The sequence below is a fragment of the Dermochelys coriacea genome, chromosome 16 (assembly GCF_009764565.3).
Source record: "Dermochelys coriacea isolate rDerCor1 chromosome 16, rDerCor1.pri.v4, whole genome shotgun sequence".
In the NCBI taxonomy this organism is placed as follows: Eukaryota; Metazoa; Chordata; order Testudines; family Dermochelyidae; genus Dermochelys; species Dermochelys coriacea.
In genome coordinates, this window is record NC_050083.1 from 17234159 (window position 1) to 17246418 (window position 12260).

Here is a 12260-nt window from a genome sequence, read left to right on the forward strand (position 1 = left end):
GTCAAGCCCTCGAGCTCCTGCTGGGAAGCAGGGTCAGGGGCTTGCCCCGCTCCATGCAGCTCCTAGAAGCAGCAGCACATCCCCACTCTGGCTCCTACGTGTAGGGGCAGCCAGGGGGCTCTGCACATTGCTCCCGCCCCAAGCGCCACCCCTGCAGCTCCCATTGGCCAGCAAATGGGACCAATGGGAGCTACAGGGGCGGCGCCTGGGGAAGGGAGCAGTGTGTAGAGCGGCCTGTCCGCGCCTCCGTGTAGGAGGCAGAGGGGGGACATGACGCTGCTTCCAAAAGATGCTTGAGGTAAGCGCTGACTGGAGTCTGCACCCCTCACCCCTTCCCACGCCCCAACCCCTTGTCCCAGCCCTAATTCCCCTCCTGCCCTCCAAACCCCTTGGTCCCACCCTTGTTCATCCCGGAGCCCGCACCCCCAGCTGGAGTCCTCACCCACGCACCCGCACCCCTGCCCCAGCCTGGAACCCCCTCCTGCATTCTGAACTCCTCATTTCTGGCCCCACCCCAGAACCTGCACCCCCATCTGGAGCCCTTACCCCCCACCCGTATCTCAGCCTCCAATTTCATGAGCATTCATGTCCCACCACACAATTTCCATACCCAGATGTGGCCCTAGGGCCAAAAGGTTTGCCCACCCGTGTTAGAGGCTTATAGTGAAGTCCTAGTTTCAAATCCTACTGGTATGTTGGCCATTCATATTGGAGGCACTTTTCCACACTGAGGAAGTCCTGAAGCAACCATCCAGCGAGGTCTTTGGGGAAGCTGTGCTTCTGGAGGAACCATGTAGCAGAGGAGCTGTAAAAGTAAAGTTCTCCTGGCCCCTACAAACTCCATGGCTTGCCATGCCAGACGAAACCAGAAGAAAGGTGCTGAGAAATGTAAGCCATATGCATGTATCCAACCAGTCTGGACATATTTTCGGTGCTACGAAACAAGGTTCATTTTTGTCCGGGATCTGTTGCTTTGCAGGCAGGATGGGAGAGTTTCCTTTCATCACTTTCAGCACCACAAGCAATTTAGAGAGGAGGATCCTGACACCAAACCTTGCATGGAGAATCAATTTAACATAAGATCAGTCACCTAACAGTGCTCTTGCTTGAGGAGGGAGTGTGCATTCGGTGCAGGAACTGAAGGGTAGCCAAGGTAATTCCCCCTGCAGGTCAGGAACATTTGTAGGCAACCAAGATTATTCAGAAAGGTCAATTTTTAGGCCAGTTTTGCTGTCAAATTATTTTGACTACCTCTCCCTTTCTTTGGCTCATGCATTTCAAAGGGCATCTCTGTTATTTATGTGTAGCCCTGGGGATGGTGCATGGAAAGGGCAGCCTTTGAACAAGCCTTGTCTTTTCTAACAGCAATTTGTTTTCCATGTGTTCCCCACTCTGTACAAGCTCCTTAATCAGCCACCCAGAAAGAGATTAAAGCCTGATGCATGCAGCTGCATGGCAACTAAGGTCTAGTGCGCCAGGCACAGGGCTGTGAGTCAGGACCCTTAGGTTTAATTTGCCACTGGACAAGTTGTACCACCTCTCCATTCCTCAGTTTACACTTCTGTATAATTGGGCTGATTATTCCTTACTTACCAATTTGTAATGTGATTTGTGACGTGTGGAGGAAAAGCACTGGACGAGCATAAAGGGACCAGCAAATCGACACAGCTCCATGCTACCCCCATTTTACAGATGGGTAAACTGAGGCATAGAGAAGTGAACTGCTCTGCCTACGGACAAACAGTGAGCTCGTGGGACTGTGATGAATTGAACCCAGGAGTCCTGACTCCCAGCCCTATCCTTCTATGGACCTACATCCATTTACACTAGCTGATTATCAGTCTTGAAGCATTATTTTTGTTGCCAAAATTAGCTCGATGAGAGGAAATGCTGTGACTTCACCAGAACTATGCAAAGGAAAACAGCAAAGATGTTTACTAAGTTACACTGGTTTCAGAGTAGCAGCCGTGTTAGTCTGTATTCGCAAAAAGAAAAGGAGTACTTGTGGCACCTTAGAGACTAACAAATTTATTAGAGCATAAGCTTTCGTGAGCTACAGCTCACTTCATCGGATGCATCCGATGAAGTGAGCTGTAGCTCACGAAAGCTTATGCTCTAATAAATTTGTTAGTCTCTAAGGTGCCACAAGTACTCCTTTTCTTTTTAAGTTACACTGGTGAATGTAGGCGGTGGTTCGTCTTTTCCTTCCCCTTTCCTCCTGGCTCCTCCCCATTTTGTGCAAAACATGAAACAAGCAGATCCTGCTCTCTCCATATCCAGCTCACAGCCGGGGTTTATTAGCTTGGGTTCTCTCTGTCTCAGAGGTGCTGGAACTTGGTTCTACATGTGCAGGGCCTTAAGAACGGCCCCTGTCTCCAGCCCAGCTGCACTTCCCCCTTAGGACTGAGATGGGCTTGCATGTGACTCTCAACAATATCCCACTTACTGGCTGATGAGCCCTCAGACAGCTTGTTAGGCTGTGTTCCCAAAACTTTCCAGGGTGGCTGTGGCCAGACCCAGCCTGGACGCCTTCCCCCAGTCTTTCCCCTTTAATCTTAGCTGTCTTGCTCTTCAGTTACTAAATTTCGTTTCAATTCTTTCTTCCACCAGGCATCTCAGTATGTACTCCACCCCCACCTGCCCAGGAGGCTGAGCCAATGCAGATTCATTCTTTGTCCTGCATGGTCTTTGTTTCACCCAGCCATTCTAAGGGCACCTGACTAGTCCTAAAGCCCCTCTGCTGGGAGACCAGGCCAATGTCACCCCATCAGCTGGCCTCAAGGGGCCTGAACCAACTCCCATCAAATGGCAAGACCCCCTTTGGACTTCATCCTCCCCACTAATGCATCCTCATTGAATCTCCAGAGAGTCTATGGACAAACTCTCTATTCTCTATCGCGTTCTTTTATTCAACGGGACGTGCCAGAGCCATAAGATTTTGACCCAGATCCAAACCGCACCAAAGTTCTGATGCATTTGGATCCGTGGCTCTTGTAACACGTTGCCCATCGTATGAGTGGGTAGGCAACCCTGTGCTCAGAACTGTGTGCTCCTTGCGTCTCCTCTAAGGGGCTGGGGGTGGATAATGTGCTGATTTTGTTTTCCACCTTTCCGACCCACTTTGCAACCCTAATGGAAGTGAAAATGTATTATTCCATTTCAAAGACCTCAGCGAGCGAAAGGATCCCAGCAAAGACAGGGAGGGAGAAGCAAACAGAATGATGGTGGGGAAATGCAAACACGAAACCAAATGTGCTGCCAGAATGACGAGGGGCTTGATTCCTTTAAGAAATACTGATTGACGGGGGATAACTCAAAGGCCCCTGAAGATAAGGATAAGTTCAAGGGCCTGTGTGTTTTAAAATGAGCTGGAGCCCTGTGGACTGCTCCCTAAGAACATCTTCTATGTGGGAATCTCCAACTGCTTTGCAGCACCCCTGGAGAGTCAAGACGTGCTATCTTCATTGTGCAGATGAAAATACAGAGGTCAGGCGACTTCCCCAAAGTTACATGGTGACTAGCACTAGAACATGGAACTCCTAGGCACTAAGCAATCATATATCATTGAAATGTAGGGCTAGAAGGGGCCACAAGAAGTCACCAAGTCCAGCTCTCTGCGCTGAGGCAGAACCAAGTATACCTAGACCATGCCTGACAGGTGTTTAGTTAACTTGGTCTTAAAAAGGATAGGGATTCCACAACCGCCCTTGGTAACCTGTTCCCATACTTAATGATCCTTAGAGTTAGAAAGTTTTTGCTATTATCCAACCTAACTCTCTCTTGCTGCAAAATAAGCAACTCTGAGAGCAGACACCTGGTTTCCTTTCACTGGCCTCTGCTCCCATGCTCTTTCGCAAGGCTGGATACTGTTCCAGTGGACACTTGTTTACCCTTCGTGCTTAGATACACCTGCAATCCTTAAACAGCATTTGCCAGCTGTCTAAGTTGATGGAAAAACATGACGTCAGTCGTTGCAGCAGAGAGAAGACTGAATGCTGAGGAAATGTCACTTAGATTTCGAGGTGATCACTCTCCTTACAGTGTGTATGATAAACCCATTGTTTCATGTTCTCTGTGTGTGTGTGTGTGTGTGTGTATATAAATCTCTCCTCTGTTTTTTCCACCAAATGCATCCGATGAAGTGAGCTGTAGCTCACGAAAGCTTATGCTCTAATAAATTTGTTAGTCTCTAAGGTGCCACAAGTACTCCTTTTCTTTTTGCGAATACAGACTAACACGGCTGCTACTCTGAAACCTAGATTTCGAGGGTGAGATTGGAATGTTTTGGGGCAATCTCTGTCCTACGGTGACAGATGAATCCTAGAAATAGGATTATACAGACTGACATGCATGGGACTAGACCGACACACACACAGAGATGTGTATGAGGCCAGACAGACATGCAGATGTGTCTGGAGCTAGACAGACAGGCAACTTAAAGTAACCCTGGGAAAGTCAATATCAAGGGAACACATCAGGATGCTGCATCAAGAACAACCAAGGGAGGACTGTACTGTACATCTGCAGTGAAGCAAGCACAGCTATGCTGCATAGGGAGGGACTTGTATACACTCAGAGCTGATTGCAGGGAAAGCTTTGGGGCCTCACAGAAGACACTGATCTTGCCATGGGTGCCACCCTGTGTTGCCCAGTTATCTTAGCCAGGCTCAGGACTAGCCTAGATTCCCTTTCAACCTCTTTTATTAAAACATCTGGAATAAGCACACAGCTGCCTGACTTCTCTTTCATCTGCTGGGTATGAAACACTCACAGCCCTCCCTAGACGCTCCACAACGGCGCAAAGAAGTAAAGCTTGCTGGTGAGCAGTTCCTCTCCCCGCCCTTCAGAGCCAGTCCCCTAGGTTCTACGTCAGACTGCATCAGCATTCTGCAAACTTTACTGAAGTCTCCTTAATCGTTAACAGCAGCATGAGCCTCTGGCTCTGCTCCAGCATCTGGATAGGTTTGGCCCACGGTGTAGACTTGAGCTAAAAGCATCTCAGGCCAAATACAGGGAGAAGTTCATGCATTGGAAGGGAAGAGGCAGCCTGACAGAGCGGGTGAGGGTAGTTTTCATAGTCATGCAGTGGATTTGGGGGAAAGGGAGTTCAAAAGCCCATGGGCACTAGAGGAAACTTGGATTTTGGACCAGGAGACTTAACCATGCATAGGGACTGATTCTGCACTCACTGGGAGACTTACCATCCAATTTACTTGGAGGAAGAAAAGGCCCCTGAAAAGGACATTATGGGTGAACAGGGAGGTTGGGCCATATCTCTATCAGAATGCAGTGCCTGGCAGCTGTTTTCCTTATTGATTTTAAAGGAGAACAAGATAGAGTGAGGTATACACACACTGAGGTTCTGTAGAGGTCAACCAGCAGTTTCCTGCCATGCGAGCTGCCTCAGCTCCCCAAATACTCTGCTAGATCATGAAGGGAAGAGGTGGGGAGGGAGACTATGACAACAGAGAATGTGAACAACCTATGGAGGTAAAGGTCAGTGGGAGGGCAAACAGGACATTTAGACAATTCTATCCACCCTTCAGTTTCATCTAGATAGTGGAGTCGTCTTCACTTCCTGGCATAAACTGCTGCATAATGTTGTGGCGAGCTCTTGCTCCGCCCCAGAGATAAAGACCATTGAAATGCAGCTATTTCCCCAGGGTCTGAACCTAAGAGGTTCCTAGATCTTGTTGATTTCAACGCCTATCGACTTCAGCATTAGCTTACGGCATTTGCTGAGCACCTCCCAGGAGAAGCTCAGCATCTGGCATGATCCGTCCCAAAGCACATTGGGAACCTGCTGTATTAATGCGAGATATTATTAATACTACACAAAATACATCAGAACAGCTGAAATCAGAGCTAATACCACTAGAAAGCCACCTGGAGAGCAGAAAGGGCAGCGTCTTTAAAAAGCCATGGCAGTCCAGGCCCAAACTTTTGAATATAACAGACAAAGAGATGCAAAAATGGAGGCTGTGCTGAGACTCCTAAAAATCAGGTGCATTGTAGCTAGATATTGTTTTAATTCACAGAGCTCTACAATATCGTTTGTAAGTCATCCTGTGTTAACTTAGAACTCTTCCAGCCTGCTTCCTTTTACAGACTCCAAAACACTCCACTTCCTGGGTACACCACCTTCTAAAGGATCCTAAAGCACCTAGCGGCATGTTGTGCCAAAGTAAATCTTACACCCTAGCAGGAGAACAATTATTTATGGTCCAGCAGCTTCTGATGTGTGTTCTGTTTCACACTTGTGTTCTCACTCACAGACTTTTATCTACTCAGTGTTCAGTCAACAGAACTTGTCTTAATAAGGATTTAAATGGATTAAACTCTACACAGAGCCCTGTATTCTTAGAAAAATATGCTTCTGGAACTAAAACGGTACACCACCACTACGTAATTCACTAGCTAGTCAGCAGAGCATGGAGACCTGCAGTCAAATACAATTTAAATTCTTGAAGAGGAAGAATGATCTAGTGGTTAAGGTGATGGGTAGGACTCAAGAAGATCTGGGTTCAAGTTTTAGTTAAGAACATAAGAACAGCCATAGTGGGTCAGACCAAAGGTCCATCTAGCCCAGTATCCTGTCTTCTGACAGTGGCCAGTGCTAGGCACCCCAGAGGCAATGAACAGAACAGGGAATCATCAAGTGATCCATCCCCTGCCACCCATTCCCAGCTTCTGGCAAACAGAGGCTAGGGACACCATCCCTACCCATCCTGGCTAATAGCCATTGCTGGACCTATCCTCCATGAACTTATCTAGTTCTTTTTTGAACTCTCCCTGTATGATCTTGGGCAAGTCACCCCAGCTCTCTGTGCCTCAGATCCCCAAACATAAATTGAGGACAGTTGTTCTGCAATGTAGACTGTAAGCTCTTTCAGTCACGGATCATCTCTTTCTATTTACATGTACAGCACCTAAAACAACAGGCCCTCAATCTTAGTTACTGCCTCTACCTGCTATTGCAATAGAAATAATAATAAATTAAGGTTTCAGAGTAGCAGCCGTGTTAGTCTCTATCCGCAAAAAGAAAAGGAGTACTTGTGGCACCTTAGAGACTAACAAATTTATTTGAGCATAAGCTTTCGTGAGCTTCATGCATCCGATGAAGTGAGCTGTAGCTCATGAAAGCTTATGCTCAAATAAATTTGTTAGTCTCTAAGGGGCCACAACAACTCCTTTTCTTTTTATAATAAATTAAGTTACTGTGAGTTTTTCATCTTCTTAACCCAGTCTCTAGTGATCCCTTACTTACATCACAAAAGCACTGAGCAGTTGAACTCCACTCAGCCTAACCGGCAGGTGTCGCTCCAAACCAAGCTCAGGATCAGAACAGTGGGAGGTGCAGTGCATCATGACAGAAGTGCATGGGCAGAGTTGGATGGGAAATCCAGAAGAAGGGTAGGAGTGCAGTGGAGAGGCAGAGCTGACTGGGAGCTCAGTACTGGGATAGTAGCAGTGTTTCCCTGGCCAGAGAGAAGGTCAACAGGCAGAGCTGTTGTGGGACCCGGGTCTGTTGGAACTGTCACAGGTCAAGATAGAGGACAATTTGGCACATGTCCTGAGGTCCTTCAGGATGCTCTGAAGGTCAAGATGAAGGCATGCTGGCATATCTGTGAAGGATTGGAATGACAGCCTCCACTGTGCCTGATCTCAACTGGTGCTACTTGGTTGCACAAGCTCTAAAATTTACCATACAACACTGTGACACCCTGGCACCCTAATATTCACCACTGTCATGTCATGAGGATATGTTTTGTAAAAAGGATGCCTTGTGAAGTATCATTCTAAAGTCTTGATCTGCTAGACAGTCATATCTCGTGGAATTGTTAGTGCTATCATCATCTGTGAAGTTTGGCTCTGTGTGTGCTACTGAAATTGTCACCCACAAGCAGCCTTTCAGGTAGAACAGTAAAAAGGCCAAACAATGTGAATGGCTCATTGAGGAAATGCACACAAGCAACAGGATTACCCCAGGAACTATGTACAACAGAAACCTCTCAGAGATAGCACTACACCATGGCAACTGTTGGACCCAGGTCACAGCAAAAGAGAGGTCACAGCAAAAGAGCTTTCCAGCAAGTGGGGAGAAGACATAAAAGGGGGACAATGACATCATGATGGTGTCCCTCCAACTACACACCTGGAAACACCTTTGGGGCAAGGACGGAACTGTGGGAAGTGATGGTCCCAGGCTAGAAGGATTTTTAGCCTGTTTATGAAAACCTGGGAAAGCCAAGGCAACTTGTGCCTTAAGAATCTGCCACCCTGTTTATCACTCAGAGTGATAATTTGTTAATTCATATCCTGCCTATTTCGTGTGTTAAGCTCAGGTTGCGGGTTTGTTTATTTACTAAGGTAATCTGCTTTGATCTGTTTGCTATAATTTATAATCACTTAAAATCTATCTTTTGTACTTAATACACTTGTTTTTGTTTTCTCTAAAACCAATTTGTGGAATTCATAACGGGGAGGGAGGGAGGGGCAAAAGCTGTGCATATCTTCCTCCATTTTGAGGGAGGGGGAGAATTTGATGAGCTTATGCTGTACAGTTCCCTGTGCAGTGCAAGACAGTATAATTTTGGGGTTACACTACAGCGGGGAGTGAGTGCCTTAGCAACTGGGAGGTGCCTTAGCTGAGCCATCCCATGCAGAGTTGATCTCAGCAGCTGTGTGAAGCTGGGGCTGGGTGTGTCCCTATCGGTGTGTATGCTGGTGAAAGAGCAAGCTTGGAGAGCTTGGCAATTTCACACTGCACCACAGGGTGAAAGGGAGCCCAGGCTGATGGGTGAGGCAGGCTCAGTGGCACCCCGGGGGGAACCCATCACAAACACATTTAAAAAATACCAGACAGAGGCTCTATAAACTTCAGATTATTCACAGCCTCGAGTCCCGTCAAACCTCTGGAATACGACAAACTTACAATTAGCAACACAATGGGGCATCTTACTAATACATGCAGCATGACAACCCTTCACGACGGCTTCAAGGAAAGGAGCTGTCAGTGGCGCGCACCTGAGTTGGTTCTGGAGATGACAATTTAACATGATGCATGCGGTAATCTAGATTAGGATGATGAAATATTCATGGGCCGTAAGGGAGACCAATTATTCAAATACGGCTTTTGAGGGGGGAAGCGATATCGAGGCAGGGACAGGTGGTTACCAGCTTCCCCTGAATGATGCGCCCAACTACAGAATCCCCAGGCACATGGACGAACTGTAGCAGTACTAATGACTTTAAAAACCGACTAACAATCCCCTAAAACTCCTCTCACGTTCCCCCAAATAACACTTCAATGAGCCAAAGCTCCAGCAAACACCTGGGATAAACCAGACATGAAGAAGAGCTCTGTGTAACTCGAAAGCTTGTCTCTTTCACCAACAGGAGTTAGTCTAATAATGATATTACTTCACCAGTCTTGTCCCGTCAGGCCGTGCACCATGCCCTGAAAGGTCAACCGGGTCTGTCTACACTGCAATCAGAGGTGCGACTGCAGCCAATGTAGACATAGCTGAGCTAGGTTTGATCTAGCTAGCTCCAATAACTGTAGCAGTATAGCCACGGCAGCATGCATTAGCCGCTTGAGTATATACCCGGGCGGGCGTATATACATTGAGGGTCCCAGGTGGGCGAGTTTGTACAGCCCATGCTGCCGCAATTTCACTGCTCAAGTACCTGAGCTAGCCAGATCAAAGCTAACTCAGGTATGTCTACGAATCCCGCAGGCACATCTCCGATTGCAGTGTAGGATCAGCAGAGAAAGGGAATTTCAGAGTCCCCTCTGCTGAGACCATTCTGGACCCCTGGCCTTCGGCATTTAAATTTAGGTACCGTACTGTTTCCTCTTCTGCAACAATGGCCACGGGCCTGGCAGTATAGCCAGGAGTCAAGCCAAAGGCTCTCTGGTAAGAATACTAAATGAAGGGCATCAGCATTAACGGGTTTTAGCCAGCAAATTATGGCCATGTCTCTGCTGTTCGCACAGCTCCGGAGTGCCAAAAGCAAAGCACCACTTTCAAAAGATCCAATGATGTGCACATCGTGCTTTTCATTGACTCAGCCAAAATTAGCACAAAATTAAACGCTGTGTGAGGAAGCCTTTTGTTATGCAGACCTGCTCCAGCCAGCAAAGGTGTCACTGTCACTGCCAAATGCGGCTTTTGAGGGTGGAAGTGATATCGATATCAGTTTACCTGCTGCATCATCACTCAGAAGGAGTGAAAATACCAGCTTTTCCTCTTGTGGTCCCCAATGAGACAAGTGAAATTTCCTAATTCTGCTCAGGCCCAATGGCAGGATGCATGTTTCCACGGGATGAGCATTAACCAGACTCCTAAAGGAGCTTTCTGCTTTTCATTTTTTGTTTCCTCCTTTCAAATTGACTTCACTTCAGAAGGTTTGGAGTGTCAGCACCTTTGGACACCGTTGGATACCTTTGTTACCTTAAGTGGAGGTATCTGATTGGAACAGATCTATCCCTGCAGCAGGGATGAATTTGGCATATTTTGCAAAGCTCTATTTTGAGAGTGAGTTAAAGATGCCCTGGGATGCTGGGCTTTTAGTTTTTTGTTGAAAGCTTTTGTAGGAACAAAAAAAATCATTTCCCAACCAGCTCTACTTAAAAGAAATGAAGGAGAATTGATGCATTCATCCTGAATATATTCTGCCATTCCTCTAAGACTTACACAGCAATTGGGAGCTGCCTTGCAGCAAAATCTATTGCAGGTGCAGATTTCATACAGGTTGGACAAAGAGGTGAACTACAGGTACAAACTGTATCTTTTTCATAAGAGATTAACTCACTTTCCTGCAAGATGGTGGGTCACAGCTTTGAAAAAGAAACAAAACACTATTTCACACAGGAGGATGTGTCTGCAACAGTGAAATCTGCTTGAAACAACTGAAGATTCTCTCACCCTTTGTCTGTCTTGTCTATGTAGATTATACCAGGCAGAAGCTGTCTCTTGCTGTGCGTTTGCACAGCACCTACTACAATGGGGCCCTGATCTCAAATGTGGCTTTTACTCACTGCCACAAAACAAATAATAACCAACATTAATAATAGTTATCCAGAACAGGCGAGGATAAGCGAGTGAGACCTTGGATCTTGAGCACTCCACATGCAGTGATACAATCCCAAGCATCCCAAACACTCTATCAGAGGCTCGTTCACCTGCGCATCTACCAATGTGATATATGCCATCATGTGCCAGCAATGCCCCTCTGCCATGTACATTGGCCAAACTGGACAGTCTCTACGTAAAAGAATGAATGGACACAAATCAGACGTCAAGAATTATAACATTCAAAAACCAGTTGGAGAACACTTCAATCTCTCTGGTCACTCGATCACAGACCTAAGAGTGGCTATACTTCAACAAAAAAGCTTCAAAAACAGACTCCAACGAGAGACTGCTGAATTGGAATTAATTTGCAAACTGGATACAATTAACTTAGGCTTGAATAGAGACTGGGAATGGATGAGTCATTACACAAAGTAAAACTATTTCCCCATGGTATTTCTCCCTCCCACCCCACCCCCCACTGTTCCTCTGATATTCTTGTTAACTGCTGGAATTAGCCTACCTGCTTGTCACCATGAAAGGTTTTCCTCCTTCCCCCCCCCTGCTGTTGGTGATGGCTTATCTTAAGTGATCACTCTCCTTACAGTGTGTATGATAAACCCATTGTTTCATGTTCTCTGTGTGTGTGTATATAAATCTCTCCTCTGTTTTTTCCACCAAATGCATCCGATGAAGTGAGCTGTAGCTCACGAAAGCTTATGCTCTAATAAATTTGTTAGTCTCTAAGGTGCCACAAGTACTCCTTTTCTTTTTGCGAATACAGACTAACACGGCTGCTACTCTGAAATCCCAAGCATGACGTGGTTGAAAGGTCTCCTGAAGACATGAAAGGGCATTTAAAAAAGAACTGGTCAACTTTGGGACATCCCCACTGGCTTGGGTGGAATAGCCCTAAAGAATATGAAATGACCCACAGACTATTATAAGAATACATTGTTGCCATTCCCCTAATTATGATGTTTACTCCTTCTTTAATTTTACATTCCCTGTGGCCACATCAGGGAAGGCAGAGAGAAGAGCAAAGGGTACCTGAATACCTACCGCACTTTTTCTGTTTTAACTCATAAACTTGTTGGCTAAACATTGAGATGAATCTATGCAATCTACAGAGAGTTTGCACCAGTGGGCTATGTGGTAGGTGAAGCAAAGCATCTGTCTAGT

At 46.5% G+C, this 12260-nt stretch overlaps 1 protein-coding gene across 1 annotated transcript in view; it reads right to left on the minus strand.

The window, feature by feature from the left end:
• SARDH (sarcosine dehydrogenase) overlaps positions 1–12260 on the minus strand; it is a 112472-nt gene that overhangs the window by 12457 nt on the left and 87755 nt on the right. The gene's annotated exons all lie outside the window — the stretch shown is intronic.